The sequence below is a fragment of the Chionomys nivalis genome, chromosome 5, assembly GCF_950005125.1.
Source record: "Chionomys nivalis chromosome 5, mChiNiv1.1, whole genome shotgun sequence".
Classification (NCBI taxonomy): domain Eukaryota; kingdom Metazoa; phylum Chordata; class Mammalia; order Rodentia; family Cricetidae; genus Chionomys; species Chionomys nivalis.
Window position 1 is genome coordinate 114,127,292 of NC_080090.1, and position 20,596 is coordinate 114,147,887.

Genomic DNA, 20,596 nt, shown 5'->3' on the forward strand with positions numbered 1-20,596 from the left:
TATATGTCTACCCAATAGTTAACTTGTCTTCTATTTTATTTATTTGATAATGCATTAGGTTTAGATTTTACATATTTTTACAATTAAGTTTCTGTTGGTGTCAACGGAGGCCACTTGTTTCCTGGCAGCCCAGATTTGCAAAATAATCACACAGAAGCTATACTATTTACACCACTTCATGGCCAATCACTTAAGCATATTACTAGCTAGCACCTATATCTTTGGTTAATCCATTTATATTTTTTGATATTTTACCACAAGTCTTATTGCCTAACTGCAAAGTTCTAGTTGATGGCTTGTGTGTTTTCCGTCTGGTGGATACTTCACTTCTTTTCTCAAGCATTCAGTTTACTTTTCCCCACCTACCTCTATTCTGCCCTGTGCAGGCCCAAAGAGCTTCTTTATTAACCAATGTTATTCACAGCATATGGAAGGGAATCCCACATCATCTCCACTTTTCTGTCTAAAAAGGGATGTTTTAACTTAACAAAATTACATACAACAAGACAGGTATCAAGCAAGAATTACAGTATTTATATCTAATTTGTCTTTTATCATAACTAAGGAAAATTATTAACTATTCTTTAATTCCATCAAAAACTCCAGAAGGATACAATATTACCCAAGTTAACAGGAAGTTTTTTGTCAGCAACCTCCAAAACTCTTGAATTGACAGAGACATCTCATGGCCTGGACTGTCAGGTAAAGTTCTTCTGTAACTTTGTGGGTACCCATCTTCAGCTTACAGGCCCATAGTATCCAGCAGACTTTTCTATGAAGCAAGAAATTTCAAAGACAGATCCACCTATATTGTCAGTTTGTCAATGTCCTGTGTCTGCAGAATGTCTGGCCGACTCTTTCATGAAGCAGGAACCCCAAAGGATCATTTCACCTTTAGGCAATTTTACCAGTCATTTCTTTGTGGTTCCTGCATGTCCAGTTTATACAGCATAACATCAAGCAGTCCAGGCAAGAGCAGTTTCTTGCCCAAATGGCTGACAAACTCCACGAGGAGCCTTTTCGATATTTATCATCCTCTTGAAGTAATTGGTGCTGCCAGGCACAGGTGTGTCACACTGTCATGAAAAGTTCAAAGTTCTTAAAACATTTTAAATGCCATATTCTGTGATTTTTGAAATATTTGAAGAATAACTGAAATACATCTCTATATATCTAGAAAACCTAACATGATTACAAACTTGACTATTAGAAATGACTATTAACCCATATTTCTTAACTATACATTAAATGTTTAAATGAACTGCACAAACACAATACGTTAATTAAGAGCAGAAATATACTTATAACAAAATTGACCTTAAATTTGTATCAATAAACTAAGATCCATACCAAAGCAAAGTATTCATATCTATAGCATATCCTCTCTTCAATGTAAGCAAAAATTTATAAACAATATTTGGGAATTTAGGCATAGTTCTTTTCAAACTGCTTCCTACTTTTTGTTGGGCAAAGTAATTGGGGGCTGTTCACAGTGACCTTTCTTGGGGTCTTGGTCCATCAAACCACATTAGTCTGGAAGGATTTCACCGGTTGTCACCCTCATGAGGCTCTTGGCCTACCAACAAGGTTCCAACTGGCAGCTTGTGTCTTTCCTCTCTGGCGGCTACATGGTGTCTCCTCAACTCCACCTTCTAGCATTCAGTTTTGTTTTCCCTGCCTACCTCTATTCTGCCCTGTACAGGTCCAAGGTAGTTTCTTTATTAAGCAATAGTATTCACAACATACAGAGGGGAATCCTACATCATGTTGGATTGTGTTTTGTACTTTTCATAATTACATGTATGGCTCAATGTTTTTGTCAATGTGCTTCATCAGAAAAATATAGGTATCCATTCCGTTTGCAGTGCTAGGGATTCAGAAGGTATGATTTCTCTCAAAATTAACTCTGTCAGGAAGTAGGGCTAGTAAGATAGTTTGGTATCTGAATACTTATCTAGAAGGAAGTAAATATAGATACTGAATTTATCATTGTTATAGAAGTAGCAGTGACTAATATCCGCACTCAGGTTTCAGAGGCAAGTAGATCTCTGTGATCATCCTCGCCTACAGATTAAATTACAGACTACTCAGGGCTATATAATAAGATCTGATTTAAAAATAAAATAAAAAGCAAGGTGGTAGCTCATACCTTTAATCCCAACAATGGGGAGGCAGAGGCAGGCAGATCTCTGGGAGTTCAAAGGTCAGACTGGTCTACAAAGCAAGGTCTAGTAGAGCCAGGACTGTTTCACAGAGAAATCCTGTCTTGAAAAATATAATAATTAATAAAAATAATAACAGTTACTATAAAAATAAATTAGACCTCTTAGACTTGGCGATCACTGAACCTCTTAAAAACATATCTTAAACACTAAGATATTTCTCCTTACAGTACTTTCTCACTTTGGAATCAGTGGGGAAAACTAGAAACAGAAAACATCCAAAAGCACTAACATTCTAACTTAATCAAAAGCTATCAGCTTTCTGAACTACATCGAAATGTAAGATTAAGAGCCATAACCCTTCATAGCCAGAATTTTGATGACTCTCTCTGCTACCAAATGTTACCAACCCTAGTTTTGTACTACAAAACTAGATAAGTGTTACTTTAAAAAAAAAAGTAGGCTCATCATCACACATAATATTTCTAAGTAGGTTTTACTGCAGAGCCGTACATAAAAGACACGTTCATTAAAATTCTTAGCATAGTTTTTCTTTGCTTCTACAGAAGCAGAACCCATTGCACCACTGATACTTAGTCTGTGATGTGCATCTACAGGGGTTACATGTTGTTTGGGAATCAACTCTTTTCTCCTCAGAAAAATATGTACTTCTATAGAACCTGAATTAGCAGCCCAAACTCCCCTCTCAAGGTGATTTTATTTGAGAGCTTTACTTCTCTGTTCTGTACAAATAATTGTTTTGAGCTGATATAGAATCAACTTTTAAGGTCTCTTTATTGTCACATTGTATGTGGACAGGAATGTGGGAGTAAATTGGTTGCTGGGAATTCTGCTTTGTAAGATAATATAAAGAGATCAGTTGTCACCACAGTAGTGGATTTGGTTTCTAATTCCAAACCAAATATCAGAGACCAATTTTTCTAAACCCACAAAATTCCTTTCCAAAATCTCAACTTTTATACTAAAATAAAGGTTGGATTAATGCTCTCTCCCCCCTCTCTCTCTCTCCCTCTCTCTATGGAATATATATATATATATATATATATATATATATATATATATATATATGAGGTTTTAGTGTCAGTAAGGGATAATAGAAAATAGCTCCTGTCTAGACCAGCAAGAGCAGCTAGGACTTTTAAAAAAGCACAGAGGCAGGGACATGGACATGAGGTACCACCTTTAGCTGAGGACCTGCTAGCTGTCTTCTTTAATAGTGTGAGACTTGCTTCATAGACTGCTCCAGGAGAGGTTGCATTCCCAGAAGTAGTAGCCCAAAACAAACTACACCCATCAGAGAGAAGAAGATGGAGAGAGGGAAAGAGGGAGAGAGATAGAGTAGGAAGAAGAAGGAAAGAGAATCTCTGTGTCTAATAAAATTGGTTCTGTAGGTTGGTGGGGAAGGATTTGAGAGAAGAAGGAAATTAAATATGATTAAAATGCATCATATAAAATTCTCAAAGAATTAAGGGCATTAATTTTTTAAAAGTATGCCATGGTACAATACATAAAAACACTATAAACCTACTATATAAAATTAAGTTGAAGTGGCATCAGTATTGTGTCTTAGTTCATAAGGTAACAAAAAGTAAACACTTTTTTGGAGGTATAACAAAAAGTAAACCATTGTCTATTTCTTTGGAAATGTAAGCAAGTATCTTTAATAAGAGCAAGATGACACTGCTACTTTATACCTACTTAAACTACCATCAAAATTTGCTTTGGGCATGGCATTTACATTGAAAAATCTTATCCCATATAGAAAACCATTGAGAACATATAACAAGATATGTATTATAGCACCATTTATACATCAAATCTTGTAGAACATCTAGCATTTAAAAAGTTCTTAAAACAAAATTTGTTAGTTAAATAAAAAATATTTCTTTTTTATTTACAAAATGGGTATATAAGTGATATTCTAAACCATATAAAATAGATATGATTATGCCAATGTGATTAGATGTTAGTAATTTGAAGATACTCAACCTAATGATCAAATTCATATATACATGAGTTATATTTTTCTAATATAACTTCAGACATTCATACACCTGAGACACAAGGCAAATATCTACAGCAATGGTTTCTAAAAATACAAAATTCACATTATTGTGCAATTTTTTATTAGAAAAACTGTCTATAAGAAATGTAGTAAAAGTTTGAAATTCAGTGCCTAGTTATGGTGCCTTCTGAGAAGATTAAATATAAAATTTAAAAACAGATTGACTACTAAGCAAGTAATCGTTAAAGTCTACTTAGGACATCTTGAAATGAGATCCTAAATTTTTTTTAAAAAAATAGTGCTTTAAAATATTTCTGATTCATTTGATACTAAAAGTTTCAAAAACTGGAAGTGCCTTTTATGCCTAGTAATTGAGATCCAAATAATCCCGGTGCGTTTTTTTATTTAAGATATGTAATTTTGGGTGTAATGAAATAAAGCTTAAGTAGAGATAGATTAAAATAGTTCTATAAGTTATGGAAATATAAAATTGTAATTTTATTTCATTTACAGACATTTTCAGGTCTACTTAATTCTAGAATTAGGCATTGTGTCTTTTTCTGCTTTTGCTCCTTTTCTGCATTGTAAAATAAAAATTTTGATTAAATGAAATATTAGTTAGGCATTACCAAGGGATAGCACTTCACAGTCTTTTGCCAAACCAAAGGCTAAAATAAACAGCAGCAAACCATGGAGAAATGCTGACCTTTAGGAACTGTGCATGTAAAATGGTAATATAAGTATGTAATTGAGCATCTTGATATTCCCTAATTAATATTTTCTTCTTACCCAGGAGATGCTTGGTACACAATCCTTCGGCCACTGGGTACTGATTCCATAATGGGGTAGCTTACATGATGCCTGTTTAGCTAGAGAAATGCATGGAATCTGATCTCAATATAGAGTGGTCTTCAGATGGCATGTATTTCCTATATTTTGATATATAAAATTTTCATTATTTTTATTATATTGTATGTTAAGTTATGATTATTAGTTTTTTAGTATAGCAGCCCTATTAATTATTTTTCTAGCTGTTATTTTGATAAGCTTATAATAAAGATAATCAGTACTTGGAATGTTTTTGGAATTCAACTTAATGGTTCTATATTATTCATGGCAAAACATAAGTGTGGGTGTAATGTGCTCTATGTATTTCTTAAGATAGGGTTCTTATAGACCAAGCCACTTTTAGTCCTGACTCCTAGGACAATTTTTAAATTGTGTATATTATTATAAACACATATATGTCTGTCCACATATATTAGTTTTCTATTATGTTGTTAAAATTACTCAATGGACTTTGTCTGTGTTTCCTTGTATTTTCATAAAATTTTGCTTCATATATTTGTATTTCTGTTAATTTACTTTTATTTTCTTTTATGGCAGGATTGAATGTTTATATGAGCACTGTGTTTTTAACATCCAGTTTAATTAGTTTTGACCTATGGCCACACATTCTTAGAGACAATTCTTATTAAACAGATCACAGTAATTTAAGTGGCCACTCTTTGCTTTAGACTTAGGACAGTGATGAAAGCCAATCTCTTTTCCTGTGGAAGAATCCTGACAGCTCAGAGACAATAAATAATTTTATTTTATCTGATTAAAAAAAGGCAGGCATGGGAGGAGGGGAGGAGGTGGAAATTTTTAATTAAATAAAAAAAAAGGCAGGCAGCAGCTTTATCAATCCTCTTACTCAGTCCCTTCAGCTAGTTATGGAACACAGGATGCCAGGGAAGTCATCAGATTCACATGACTATTCTTTGCACACAAAGGCTCTTTTTCTCTCTAAGAATATTTTTCTTTAAAGTTTGATGGGTCAACATCTATTTGATTATAATATTGCTAGATATAGCTTTTCATACTGTCTCAAGATTTTTTATCTCATGGAAATGTAAACACGCATATTAGTGAGTAAATATGTTTGTGCATGTGCACATATGTAAGCATACACATGGAAGCAAGAGCTCAGACTTATGTGTCATTATTATTCAGAATCCATATTCCCTATTTGTTCAAACCCAGTCTATCTTTTAACACCTGAAATTAGCCTGTTTGGCCAGATTGGTTGACCAGTGTGCTTAAGGGATTCTCATGACGCTATATCGTACTGGCTAGGATTACAGGTGCATACTTGTTTTTTTATATGGATGCTGGGGATTGAAGTCAGATCCACATGGTTGCTGCATAACCACATTACCTAGAGAGTTAACTCCCTGAGAGAATTTAAATTTTTTCTACTTCATGTATTGGTAAATTATTACATCTGTTGAATGCATGCTTTTGATACAATTGGGGACATGTTTGTTCATTCATTAAATTTCCTCTGTATATTTTCTCCTATTCTTCTAGAATTAAATTTGCATGATGTTAGTCTTTTGTTTGAAAGGTTAAATTTGCCAAGCTCAAGCTTCAAAGTCTACATACTCTGTTGTTTACAGCAATAGAAAATAATTAAAATCTATAGACCTGTCTGGTGTTTGGGATCCCTATCATGGTTTCAGAATCTAACAGATATCTGGTCAGATTCTGGTTTCTCTCTCTCTCTCTCTCTCTCTCTCTCTCTCTCTCTCTCTCTCTCTCTCTCTCTCTCTCTTTCTTTTCCTCCATTTCTAGTTCTCTTACTTCAGTGGAAGTCATGATATATGGCTTTAAGTTTCCCCAGAAAGTGAAAACATAGATTCCTTGTCAACTTATAGTGGCTGTATACAACAAACTTACTGGCTTAGGTATTTTCAGACAAAATGTTATTTATTTATTAAAGTTATTATAAAAGTGAACAGACTTATCTTAACTTTTCCATTTATATACATTTGGGGTATTTATTAATTTGTATACTGTACCATCTAATTAGGAGTTTTCAGTCTACTAGATAATAAATACAGTAAAATCTTTAAAAATGAAGAAGTATAGAGTTGAATGGGATCTTCTTACCTTGTGTGGCTAGGTAAAAAATTCTACCAAAAGCCAAGTGTTTTTTTTATTGTCATATAATTAATGACATATGATAGTAACAAGAAGCTCTGAAATTACTTCAGTGCTTATTATTAAACAAAGACATATAATACCCAAGTGATCTTGCATGTAATTTATTTTACATTATCTTATACTACAAATATTTATTTTATAATCCAAATATTTCATGAACATCAGAATTTCTGTAAAGTAATGGGCATGTATTATGAATGTAAGGCTGGAAATATACTATCCATAGTTTTAAACTTGAACAGAAAAATTGTGGTTTCTGTCAAAATGTATTCATGTTAGTCGCAAAATAGAAAAATATTTCTTTTCCATCATTTCTCATGTTTCTTGAAATGTCAAGGTTTTCTTACTAGCAGCACCCTCTGGATGTTATTCAGCAGCTTGACTTCTCTTGACTTCACTGCTATGATACTTCAGGAACCTTGAAAAGAAACTCAGATCCCAGGATTCAATTGTGAACAGCCTTTACTAGTACAGAAAAAGAAAATCTACAGATTAAAGACAAATGGAAATCTCTCAATGGTTTGGGAAGTGTTTGATATGCTAATGAACTCTTCATGCCATTTATAGGCCACTAGGCATTGAGAATTGAGACTCAAACACCTTCAAACAGATTCCAGTTAAACAAGTATTCTTAAAGTATACACACATTCAGTAAAGATCTGGCTTAATAAATGAAACAGAAACAATCCAAGGTCTTTTTTAACTATATGACTTACATTTTATGTTTTTCTTGGTCATTAATAGAAATAAGAATAACACCTACAAATTAAATAATTGAACTACTTAGAGATGTATGTATTCTTTCCCAAACAGATTATTATTGAATAGTTAATATTCTGCCTGGAGCAGGACCGTAATGGTACACGACTTTAATGGTGATGTACGACTTCAACACCAGCATTCAGAAGACAGAGGCAGGCAGACCTCTGTGAGTTCAAGGCCTCCCTGGTCTACAAGAACTAGTTGCAGAACAGGCTCTAACGCTACAGAGAAACCCTGTCTCAAAAAACCAAAAACCAAACAAACAAAACAAAAAAATTCTGCCTAAATTTTCAATAAAGACAAGTTTTGTTAGCATTTTTATTTTAATTATGGCTTATAATCACTACAACACTGTGGTCATAAGATATTGTGATTTTATAATGTATTTTGGAAATAATCATATGGGAGTCTCTTAAAAACCAAAGTAAAAAGTTTCAGATAATGATAGAAGCTTTAGTATTATTCCTTTTTTAAGATAAAAGAAAATGGTGTGTGTCTGTCTGTCTGTCTGTCTATGTGGGTGTGTCTGTGTGGGTATCAGCATGTGAGTACAGGTGTCCCTGGAAGAGGCCAAATACAACAGACAAACTCTTTAAATTCAAGTTACAGATGATTCTGAGCTGCCATTTGGATGTTGACAACTAATGCTTAAATCCTCTTCAAGAACAGTACAAACTGAGCCATATCTTCTTCCTCAGTGGGATAAAACTGGTAGAGGGAGGATTAAAGGCTAGTCAAAATTATTTTTGAAAATCTGAGAAAAAATGAAATCTCTTTTGATTAGAATTATCAGATTATTTCGGAAACTTCTATTAAATATACATTTAGTGAAATCTTTCTATTTATGACCCAAAGTTTAAAACCTTAAGTTTCACTTCTGATGTAGGACAACAAAGCACAGATACTGGGTTACACATGTTATTTGTATGAGCTCAGCTATCTGTATAATTCTAATTAAAAAATATAAAAGATTACTTTTAGGTGTCTGCCTAAAGAAATATTAGCAAACTGAGTTTTGAATTGATATTGAAAAGACTTTGTAGGCTCTGAACAGTTATTTTAAAGAAAGACATGATAAATTTGATTACATTAGACAAAATGTTCATTTTCACTACATAGTAAAATAAAAAGAAAAATAGGAGAATATATATTACTATGTCCCAATATAAAAAATTCATAAAGAGGAAAGAAATCACAACTAACACAGACACTAAAACAATTGTAGGTAAGAGTACCTGTATGATTTGTAGGCTGTTTTTCATTGTTTTATGTCTAAAAGTCCTTATGAGTGAGTACATACGATGTTTGTCCTCACTCAAAATGGTGTTTTCTAGATTCATCCATTTGCCTGCAAATTTCAAGATGTCATTATTTTTCCTGCTGAGTAATACTCCATTGTATAAAGGTGCCACATTTTTCTCATCCATTCTTTGGTTGAGGGGCATTTAGCTTATTTCCAGGTTCTGGCTATGACAAACAATGCTACTATGAACATAGTTGAGTGTATGTCCTTGTAGTATGATTGAGCATCCTTTGTGTATATACCCCAAAGTTGTGTATTGCTGGGTCTTCTGGAATTCCTAATTTTTCTGAGAAATCACCAGACTGATATCCAAAGTGGCTGTACCAGCTTACATTCCCACCAGCAATGCATAAGTGTTCCCTTTAGCCCACAACCTGTCCAGCATAAGTTGTCATCAGTGTTTTTGATCTTGGCCTTTCTTACAGGTGTAAAAAGGAATCTCAGAGTTGTTTTGATTTCTCTAATGGCTGAGGATGTTGAGCATTTCTTTAAGTCACAATCCCAGAGAACCTAGAGAACAATGAGGACCCAAGAGAAATATATGTAGATCTAATCTACATGGGAAGTAGGAAAAGGCAGGATGTCCTGAATAAATTGGGAGCATGGGGACCATGAGAGAGGGTTGAAGGGGAGGGAAGAAGGGAAGCAAGCAGAGAAGAACGCATAGCTTAATAAAATCAATGAAAAAGAGTACCAGTATTTAATGTATAGTTAATTTGAATATAAGATAGGTAATGCTTGATCTGTTAACATTAAAAGGGCTTTAATGAATAATTGAAATTTATTTTTTAAATAAAATAGCATAAAAATTTTATTTCAACAAAATTATATATAGATGTGAGTTTTATAGTGAAGGTCCATACTTATTAGTAGGATTGTAAATCAGTACATATTGTGAAGAACCTGTCTGCCTCCATCTTAGAGTTAAAAGTTATCTTATAGTAAAGACAAACTAGGTTCATTCCTTTTTTGATTAAACCTGTTTCGTCATGATTAGGCTATATCATATTTGTAACCTTAACTACAAATGATTCTCTCTTTCATTATTTGTAAACAATATAAATGTCTTTATTTATAAAAGTTGTTTATAATTATCTTTCAACCTGACTTTTGTTTCAAAAAGTTTTATGACCACCTTGTTTTGCCCAGGTTGCAACCTGTTTCAGAAGGGACTAAATTGTTATGCTTATGTTATGATGCTGTAATCCTGCCTGTTTTGCCAGCCAAATCCCCTGTTTGGAAACACTTTACACCTGAGCTATAAAAACCTTGTCTTCATCACACCTAATGCTGACCTCTTGAACCCCATCTTAAGCGGGGAGGGTTGTAGCCCATGTACATGAATATAAAAGCTTGCTTTAATTAATTGTTTGTTTTGGCCCATGATTCTTTGGGTCAGTGGTCTTTCTCCTCCCATCTTTTGGATTTGTAGAAAAGTCTAACAAATCTCAAATATGTGTTAATATTTAATCCACAGTACAAATTTAGGGCATTTATTTGGAACAAACATGTATTTCAGTAGAAAACTACGTATGTTAAAAGAAAAAAACATTTTATATTTTCTCAAATATTTAGTAGATACTTTAAGAATTTTTTTCTTTTTGTAGTACAGACCATTGAACATGGGATCTTGTTCTTGATAAGCAAACACTCTGTCACTGAACTATGTCAACAGCCCTACATTATTTTATTTAGACATAAAAGCAAGCAAGTAAACCCTTACCCAGGAATTTAAGTTTAGTCTTAAAAGGAAAAAAAAATCTTACTTTCATTGGTTTTATTTACTGAAGAGTTAGGACAAAAAATACTTTTTTTTTTTTTTTTGGTTTTTCGAGACAGGGTTTCTCTGTGGTTTTGGAGCCTGTCCTGGAACTAGCTCTTGTAGACCAGGCTGGTCTCGAATTCACAGAGATCCGCGTGCCTCTGCCTCCCAAGTGCTGGGATTAAAGGCGTGCGCCACCACCGCCAGGCACCAAAAAATACTTTTTAAGCAAGTATTTTCTTACTAAGCTAAAACTCCTGACTGAAGTTTTTGCACTCCAATAAACCTCTCTGCCAATGCAATAATCCAAATCTGACCAAATCAAACCGAACTAGAAAAAGCCCAGGTTTAATGGATACCAACATTACTAGATGGCTTTCCAGTCACCCAGAGAGGAGCCAGGAAGAAAGACCTGAAAATCATGTGTTTGTTCTCTAGGGTGCTGTTTAAATACCTGTGGGAGTGGTCATGAGCATCTCTGGGGAAGGGTCGTAGTTGGCAGGCTTTCTCAGAGTGGAGTCTAGACTGAGGCAACTCATAGGGGAGGGGGCTTGTGATGGAACTTCTACACAAACACTGACCAGGAAAATACTCCTAAAAATTAACTTATAGATGTGATACTATGTTTTTCTAATATGATGGGGGTTCTTATTTTTTAATTGTATGATAACCCAGTAATAAACCAGACATATCAGTTTTTGTTTTGTGTTTTTATAAAACTTTAACATCTTTTTCATATATTTCTCCTGGTTTTCAACATATCATATGAATTTTCGTCTGTGAACAGCAACATATTTCTGCATTTTAGTGACTTTCTTTGTGCTTATGTCTGTGTATGTCTGTATTAGCAGCATGTTGGTTCACTCTCCTACACACACAAACCTCTCATCCTACAGACAGTGGTGGGAGAATCTGCAATATATGAAGAATGAAACTAGAGGCCATCTTGCATTGAGTTGAAATCTTCCAGAGACTGACCTTGGGTTTACTTTTATTACACACTTAAAAACTGAACTTGTGGTCTGTGATCTTTACAGTAAGAATGAATTTTATTGACTGATAAAGAGAGCTAAGGCTAGGGCCTAGAGAAGCATCTGTATTATGGATAGAGTCTACTGTTGGAGGATGTAAAGTACATGGATCTCTTTCAAAGGGATGTATTCTATTCACCATATGGCTAAAAAATGCTCAGGATATTAAGGAAGTTAAGGTGGAAGCTTACTCTGAAAGGAATAGCAAGGAATAACAAGGTTGATAGATCACTTTTCACCCTCGCATTTCAGGTGACTAGATATCAATTAGTGAAGAAACTGGTCCCTTGTGATTGACAATCCTGGTTTCTCCAAAGCTTATTCCTCTTTGATTCCTACTGGGGGTAGGGGCACAAGTACATTCTTTATGCATCTAGAGGCCAGAGGTTGATATCAGGCATCTCTTCATTAAGTTTCTTTTTGAAAGTGTCCCTTTCTGACGTAGGAGCTACCAAATTTTCCAGCCCCTGTTTTTCTTTAACAAAAAAAGAAAAGCACTATTTATTTTTGGAAATTTTCACCATCAGTTATATAGATATAATAAAGGCCTTCCAAAATTGTTAATGACAAAAAGTGAATGAGTGCTATTACAAAAATATAGCATATACAAATAATTAGAACCTATTGACAATATTTATTGATTTTTTTACATTAGTATAATATCATTACATCTTTTCCCAATTTCCTTTCCTCCCTGCAACCTGTCCCATATGCCTTCTTTCCTTCTCAAAGTATTGTTCATCCTTTTTTAAAATTGTTATTTCACATAATCTATTTGTTTCATTTATTTGTTGTATTTACTGTTTTTTATTTTCCCATATTAAAAATGTACATTTTCTCTGATGGAGGAAGGTCATTGGTTAAAAATAAAGAAACTGCTTGACCCATTTGATAGGCCATCCCATAGGTGGGTGGAGTAGACAGAATAGAATGCTGGGAGGAAGAGGAAGTGAGATCAGATGCAGGCAGCTCCTCTGAGAAACAGATGCCATGCTCCCCACTCCCTGGCAGACGCGATGAAGCTCCGACCCAGGATGGACGTAGGCTAGAATCTTCCCGGTAAGGGCTCCTTGGGGTGCTACACACATGAATAGAAATGGGTCAAGCAGTGTTTAAAAGAATACAGTTTATGTGTTGTTATTTCGGGGCATAAGCTAGCTAGGCAGCCATGAGCCGGGCTGTGGGAAGAGGCCCACAGCTCCTACTACATTTCTCATATTATATATCCATACTATGGTGCCTCCTTCCTCTTTTTTCTTCCAGTTCTAGTCTTCATTTTATTGGTTTCCCTTGCATCTTTGTACTACTAGGATATAAGACTGTTCTTTTCTCTGGCCTTGGGCCTCTCTGGTATATTAATGTGTCAGGAAGAAGGTCTTTTCCTATAGTAATGTTTTGTGTCCAATTTTGATGACACATGGATGTGTTTACTCCTGGTTCTCTTTTTGTCAAAATAACAAAAATATGTTGGATGCTGAAGTATCCTTGATATTCTAAAAATTACTTAAAGAGAAAGCAAGTGTAGCATTACCAGGAGTATGCAGTCTGGCAAGGAAATACAACTAATACCCAGATCTGCAGTTGATTTTCGTGGAAGTTCCAAATTTTAAGGAATGTATGCCTGGGTTCTCCCTAGAATGGCTCTAGTTCACTCTGAGAATGAGAGCATTGTTTATCTTCAATTACATGTCTATGATGGTTGCCAGGAGAATGATTGTCTAAACTCATATATTTGACTGTTTGGTCCCTATTCATGGAACTATTTAAGGAAGTATTAAGTATAGCCTTGGTGGAGCAGATGTGGCTTTGGAGTTTCAAAAAATCCAAGTCAGACTCTCTCTCCCTGCCTCCAAAGTTTGGGTTTTTCTTTTTTTAAAGGAACTCTCCCACTGCTCCTACTAATCAGTCACTATGAAGAGCCAATCTGTGTCCTACCAACCACCAGTCTACAGACTCACTATCACTTGAGTCAAAACTTTTGACTCATCTCTGACCTTTTCTTTTTCACTCCCTGGCCCTTGCTGACTCCACCACTGAAATCCAAGAACCTGGACGTCAGATTTAGAATTGATTACTTGACACATAATCATGAAAGTAAATACATGACCAAAACAGAAAAGTGATATAGAAGTGTACTTAAATCCAGTTCAAGAATGGAATATAATATCTATGTTAACAGCTGTGTGTTTCTATATTAGAAGTCTTAGGAACTTAAACCTGATAATCAAATTATATTTGCACATTCAGTTATAATCTCCATACTTTTTTAATTGTAAAGGAATTACTCCCAAGAGGTTTCAAAATCTCTGAAATTATACCAACAAGATATGAAAAGTGCCAGACATTGGTTTGAGTTCTATAGCAATCAGGCATGGATTCTACACAGTATGCCAGATGGTCAAAGCCATTATCCCTCCTGATTTTGTTTTCATTTCATTAGCTATCAATTCTATTTTGCTACTGTCTACAAATCTTAAAACTATTCCTTTCATCTATCTTTCTTCTGTTCAATAATTGAGTTTTCAATATGAGAGGACTAAGCCAATAAATTATATATTAAACTTTATAATTTAATATATGTTGGCATTTTGGAATTCAATTTGATTTTAGAACTTAAATTTCTGTAAAAAATAACTTCCTGAGGCATATTTTCTTTATCTTAACATGGAATGGATTTTATAATAGCTGTTTATCGTACTACTTCATTGGAGGGGCAGTTTTGCTTTTTAGTTTCTTTATACTTTTTTCTATAGTTGTGAAGTTATATTGAGGATAGCTTAATTATTCAGTGTTATGGAGGACTGGACAGTGAGTCAACTTTTTAAAAAGAGGCTGATGAGAAGCCAAGGATAATGGCACTGGGTTTTGATCCTACTGCATGCACTGGCTTTGTGGGAGCCTAGCCTATTTGGATGCTCACCTTACTAGACCTGGATGGAGCGGGAAGGACCTTGGACTTCCCACAGGGCAGGGAGCCCTGACTGCTCTTCAGACTGGAGAAGGAGAGGGAAAGGAGTGGGGGGAGGGAAATGGGAGGGGGGAGGAGGCAGAAACTTTTTCAATAATTAAAAAAAGGATTCTTAGAAATAATTTTATGTCTAAGATAGGTCAATGTATGTTCTTAGATTTACAACATAAGTTAAATACTACTTGATCTTAAAGAACAATAAAATGGAAATAATGAAAAGTACCAGTGACTACATAAAATCCCTAGGCTGGAATATTTTTTGCCTTTCTCTATTATTTTGATGGACTCTTAATAATTGGGATCAAGAAGGCAAGAATCATCTGATGTTCATCCAGCACCAAAGTGTTGCAGGAGAATTATTCACACTGCCACTACAATGTAGGAGGATCATCTGTATATGTGTTACTTTCATTGGTTAATAGAGAGACTGCCTTGGCCTTTTAATAGGGCAGAAAATTAGATGGGCAGAGTAGACAGAACAGAATGCTGGGAGGAAGAAGGCAATGAGTCAGACGTCATAGCTCTCCTCTCCGAGATGAACACAGGTTAGTATCTTCCCGGTAACCCACCACCTCGTGGTGCCACACACATTAGTAGAGATGGGTTAATCAAGATGTGAGAGTTAGCCAGTAAGAGGCTAGAGAGAATGGGCCAAGCAGTGTTTAAATGAATATTCCTTCTACAGATTGGCACCCAACATGGTAACTAAATCCACTTAAAAACATGAGGAGGCTTAAAAATAAAGGAGAGAGAGAGTTTAACACAACTTTTTGCTGTTTACTAGAGTGTGCTGCAGAGAAATTTTCCTGACTCAGCCTCAGCAGGAAAAAAGCTGCACAGTTTTAAAATGCAGCTTCCTGGGCTGTGCTACCAGCGCGAACTCTGACTATAAAGCATTTCAATAGCTTTTATGGGACTGGATGTTTGTGTTCCCACTTGGGATCAGAAAGAAAGTACTCTGAGACCATGCCAATGGCTAAGTGCTCCCCGCCTGTACCTGGACAGATGGCAGAATCAGGCTTAGACAGGCGGGAGAGCATGGCAGATTCCTGCAGCCATACAGAGAGATGTTTCCAGGCTGTGCAGTACTCTGCGTGTCAGATTTAGCTGTAACTTGGATGAAAAGAGTTTCTGTGCTGCATGCTCAGTCTCAGAATTAAACTGCTGAGTGCAGCACCTACCTGGTGACCCCAGAGCTAGCAGAAAATGGTACATCCACCATTTTGAAATTGGAGAGATGTGGAGTCAATATCCAGAGCAGCCCGCTGCTCTTCAGTTCAGAGGCGCAACTGATTCAGTCACAAGCAGCTCCACAATGTTGGACTTGGCAGGGCAAGCCAGCAGTACCTGTTTTTGACCTAGGAATGTCACAGCTTAGAAAACAGACTATGCAACAGGACAGATTCAGACATAAAAGACCTCTAAATGGGTCATAGTGTTACACATAACGTAGGCTTAAGAGAGAAAAAAAGAATATAGAAAATAAAGTTAATTCCTTAAAAAAGGGTAAAGTCTTTAAAGAAACAGAATACAGATAGTTATATATTAAAAAGTTAAAAATAAGCCACGTAAAAATAGAAAATTCACAGAGAGTTTGGATTCTGTATATTGTATTTTCTTTGAACTTTTTGACTGTGAAGGAGCTAAATACAGAGAGACATTTCACTGTGTTGGTTGCTAAGCTGATCCAACATGTATGTTCTAAAGGTATCTTGACTTCAAAATTTGGATCTAAGGATATCATGCTTTAGAAAAGAGTTTCTTCTTTTGTTTTCACAGAGGATGAGACCCTGTGGATTGCTTTTATCCCAATATGGTATGATAGACCATGCTCTCCTGAAAGGTTGCAGTGAACACTCTCAAAAAATTACTTCACTCAATTGGTGACTGAGATGTACCTAGCACACAGTTTATACCATGAAAGACCTAAATAACAGTGCCCCCATTCAGCATGAAGCAGTTTGGAGAGAAAAAACTATGCCCATATTCTCAAATATTGTTTATAAATGTTTTTTTACATTTAAAGGGGAAAATGATATAGATATGAATAATTTACATTGGTATAAATTTTACTCTATTGATATAAATTTAAGGTCAATTTTGTTAAATGTATATGTATATATATATATATATATATATATATATATATATATATATAATTTCTGACCTTGACTAAGGTATTGTGATTGTGTAGTTCATTTAAAAATGTATTGTATATAGGTTGTTAATGGATAATCATCAATAATAATCAAGTTTGTAGTCATGTTAGATTTTCTAGATATATAGAGATATATTTCAGTTAGATAGACATTCTTCATATCTTTCAAAGACTACAGAATATGACATTTAATGTTTTAATAACTTGGGGTTTTCATGACAATGAGACATGTCTGCTCCTGGCAGCACCAATCTACTTCAAGAGGAAGATGGACATCAAAGAGGCTCCTTGTGGAGTTGGTTAGACATTTGGTCAAGAAACTGTTCTTTCCTGGAGTGATGCATGAACTGGACACGAAGAACCCGCAGAGAGGACTGCTGAACTTGCCTAAAGGTGAGATGGTCCTTTGGGATTCCTGACTCATGAAAGAGTCTGCGAGACATTCTGCAGGGCACAAAAGAAAGTGATTGAACTGTCTTTGGAATTTCCTGCTTCATGGAAATGTCTGCTGGAAACTATGGGCCTGTAGGCTGAACATGGATGTCCCAACTGTACAAAAGAACTTTGGGTGACTGTCCAGGCAGTGAGATGTCTCTGTCATTTCTAGAGTTTGGAAGTTGCTTATTTCTTGTTTACTTAGGTAATATTATATCCTTCTGGAGTCTTTCATGAAGTTGAAGAATGAAGTTATAGTTTTTCTTGGTTATGATAAAAGATAAAATAGATATAAATATTGTGACTAATTCTTGCTTTATAACTGTTTTGCTATATGTAATTTTACTATGTTAAAGTGAAAGCATTTTTTGTTTAAACAGAAAAAGGGAAAATAATGTAGGAGGGTTACCTGTCTATGTGTTACTTTCATTGGTTAATAAAGAGACTGCTTTGGCCTTTTAATAGGGCAGAAAATTAGGTGGGCAAAGTAGACAGAGCAGAATGCTGGGAAGAAGAAGGCAATGAGTCAGATGTCATAGCTCTCCTCTCCAAGATGGAAGCAGGTTAGAATCTTTCCGATAAGCCACCACCTCCTGGTGCTACACATATTAATAGAAAGGGGTTAATCAAGATGTGAGAGTTAGCCAGTAAGAGCCTAGAGATAATGGGCCAAGTAGTGTTTAAATGAATATAATTTGTGTGTTGTTATATCAGCTGTAAAGCTAACCATGCGGGAGCTGGGACAAAAAGCAGGCCTGCTCGCCCCATCACTACACCACTCCATGATCCCAATAAACCCACCTTGAATTAAAAATGGAATCAGTGATTTGCTTACCAGGACTAACCATAGAGATGTGGGTGGTCTGAGGAACTTGAATAGAGAGAGACTAAAAGAAAGAAAGAGAAACAGAGGGAGACTTCTGGGGCTTTTTGATCTGGAAAACATGGAGAATAGGGTCATCCAACTGCCCCTTATTTTTCCTTGAATTGGTCAGGTTCTTATCTCTATTTCTGACTGCTGAGTTTTATTAATACTAGTCCAATTTAGGTAAATGTTACATATGGTATCCAATGTGGGAAAAATATGTATTTCCACATAGGACCCTAGAAAGCTTTTTTCAAAAAAAATGTTTCAGACACACACACAGTGCCAGACAAAGCTTCCTAGTCCCTCCAACACTCAGGAAGACCACAACATACAGAGACATAGCTCTGGGCCTTTGCCTTCAGGCTTGAACCAGCTAGCACTATGTGTGGAGATGCACAGTGGGTGTAAGATTTGACTCATGTAATCACAGAAGGCTGCAGGTGCATAATAAAGTGGTTCAGACTGAAAAAAAAACTTAAAAAAGATACAGTAAAAAAAATGGATATGGACAATCATAAACTAGTTTGAAAATAATAAAATAAAGAGTGAAGTAATGTAAAAAGTCACATAAGTATTGGAAATACACAGTGCATCTGGATCCTCTATGATATTTTGTTGACTTTTAATTTTTTAAGTAATGAATGAAGAGCTGCAGCTGATAAACTTTGAGTTATGGAAGAGACTGCTAAATAATCCAGCCTATATGGTTAAGAGACATCATGGCTTCAGCATGGAAGTTGGTAAATGTGTTTCATTCGGGGCGAGGTGCCTTTGTTTCCACAGGACACAAAAAGCTATGTATTCCTTCAAAGTTTTTAGGGATCAGGTTTGACCAGCAGAGACCTCCTGATGATCTTGGCAACAAATATGAAGAAGTAAGACATAACAACTACAGGACAGGCTATGTGTATGTTGATTCCTCTTCTTGGAAACAGCTCTGACACTGGATGAGACATAAATCTTGGTGAGTACATATTCCTCATGACACATTATAATATGTAATTCATTCATATGCTGTGAATAGAGCTTTGGTTATACAGTTCAAACTTATAAGTTAAAAGATGCCATTTACCTGCTCAAACATAAAACAAAAGTATCATCTGCAACTGACTTGTGCACATTCCACATTCTGTACTTGTGATAATACAAATATTTGTTACCTTTAATTTTTTTTCAAAAACAAAACAAAGCAAAGCAAAACAAAACAAAATAAAGACAAAGAAATAGACACTGATAACAAGTAGCCCAGGTAATAAAGCCACTGAGAATGGCACTATTGTAGTTTCCTCAAAATTCTGCTTCTAAATCAACTACAAACCTGCTATTTGAGATGGCCCAGCCTCATAGACAGGACTTCAGAAAAGATTTGCACTTTCCAAACACACAGACACTGGACAACAGTTAGCTCTCCCAGAACTTGATCTTTATTTCAATTTTTTTCAGGTTTTCCATATTGATGCTATCACCTGCAGGCAATAGGAAATTATTTTAAAACTATTACACTCACATTTCCAAGATGTGGGGGTCAGTGGTTTTTGGCTATTCAGTGGATGTCTGTCATCATTTAGTGGGCTTGATTGCAACTTGGTCAGGAGAATAACTGAACAAAGATTAAATTCAGGGTTCACTGTCTGAAGGGCAAAGTAGGGGTTATAATATTAAAAAGATGGGATAAAAGGGTGGATTGTTGAGTCTACTTTTGAGCAAACACTATTCTCAGATATTTTACATTGGTATGGACTTTTGTATATTGACACAAGTTTAGGATTATTTTTGTTAGTGCATCCTTTATATATCTTTCTACTCTTGTTTAAGAGGTTATTTTGTTACATTATACATATGTGTGTGTGTGTATAATCTATGTAGATGATCTTCAGACAATTTCAATAACTACAGATTATGGACATTTAATATATTTTAATAATATTAGGCTTTTTATTACAGTGATACATATCTGTTGTTGGAAGCACAAATTTTCTTCTAACGAGGATGATTGGCATTAATGAGCCTCAATATTGAATTTGTTTTTAATCTGTGACAAATTTATCCACTGGAATAAAAACTGCCCTTTCCTTGACTGTTGACCAAATGATAAACAATCAGAACACACAAAAAAGGCTACTGCTAAACTTT

General features: G+C 35.2%; 1 protein-coding gene across 2 annotated transcripts in view; it reads left to right on the forward strand.

Annotated features, from left to right (window-relative positions):
* Dsel (dermatan sulfate epimerase like) overlaps window positions 1-20,596 on the forward strand; it is a 36,337-nt gene that overhangs the window by 13,881 nt on the left and 1,860 nt on the right. The window contains exon 3 of one of the 2 annotated variants that reach the window (XR_009057121.1): window positions 19,276-19,427. The gene's annotated coding sequence lies outside the window, so the exon portion shown is untranslated. Of the gene's footprint in view, window positions 1-606; window positions 659-19,275; window positions 19,428-20,596 lie in introns of those variants that run through there. The other variant, XM_057769262.1, reaches the window with a different exon arrangement.